Source organism: Carlito syrichta, unplaced genomic scaffold (genome assembly GCF_000164805.1).
Source record: "Carlito syrichta isolate Samal-C Ts95f unplaced genomic scaffold, Tarsius_syrichta-2.0.1 Scaffold309173, whole genome shotgun sequence".
Taxonomy (NCBI): Eukaryota; Metazoa; Chordata; class Mammalia; order Primates; family Tarsiidae; genus Carlito; species Carlito syrichta.
In genome coordinates, this window is record NW_007253269.1 from 193,448 (window position 1) to 194,661 (window position 1,214).

The window sequence follows — 1,214 nt, forward strand, 5'->3', positions numbered from 1 at the left end:
TGCACTCCAGTCTGGGCAACAGAGTGAGACTCCAAGTCAAAAAAAAAAAAAAAATTAGCCAGGCATGGTAACATGTGCCTGTAGTTCCAGCTACTCAGAAGGCTGAGGCATAAGTATCGCCGGGGCCCAGAAGGTTGTCGCTGGGGTGGCCGTGAGTGTGCCACTGCACTCCAGCCTAGGCAATGAAGTGAGACTCCGACTCAAAAAAAAAAAAAAAAAAAAAAGACAAAAGTACTTATTCAAGTACCTGATAAAACTAGGTCATACACTATCAGTGATAAGGGGCCACTGGCATGAAAAACTCCCAGGTCTGGAAATGGAGCTCTGAATTGAGTGTCGGAAGGGCCCAGAGGTCTGTCCAGACCCAGGAAGGAACTTCCTTTGGTGTGATGTCATCTCTGGGCCTCGCTTTCAATAGATGTAGAATGAAAGTAACAGTAACTCCTACATGGGTCATGAGAAGCAAATGAGGCAACACATGGCAAATTGTGCAAACTGTCAGGGAGGAGGAGGTTTAGTCATGATTGCGGTATGCCCAGGATCACAGCAACCAGCTTCGGCTAAAGCGAGGGCTGACGAGCTCCATTTCCGGGCCAAATCTCTGAGTTAAGCGTGGTCTTGACATTTTTAAATAGTTATGGGGTGGGGGGGCGACCAAACGAATACTGTTTTGTGATAGCTGACAATTTTGTGAATTCAGATTTCAGTGTCCCTGCTCCACTCTTTGGAGCTTGGGGAAGTGAAACTGAGAAGGGTGATGAGCTGGCAAGAGCCTGGGTGAGAGAGAATTCCCCAGACTTCTGAGCTCAGGTTTGGGAAACCCTTCAAAAGCACCAGCCAAGAGGCTGGGGCTGGGAGGGAGGCCTCACTTGTTAGAACTTGGAAGGCTTAAACTTGACCCGAATTTGTCCAAGAGGAGCCCAAAGGCTGGCCCAGGGTGGAGTCAGAGCTCAATTTTCTTTTTTTTTTTTGAGTTGGAGTCTTACTCTGTCACCCAGACTGGAGTGCAGTGGCTGCTCTGGGCCACCACAGCCTCGACCTGCTGGGCTTCCGCGATCCTTCCACCTCAGCCTTCCAAGTAGCTGAACTACAGGCGTGCGCTACCACGCCCGGATAATTTTTTTTTTTTTTTTTTATTGTAGAGATGAGATCTCGCCAAGTTGCCCAGGCGGGTCTCAAACCCGCAGGCTCAAGCAATCCACTCACCTCAGCCC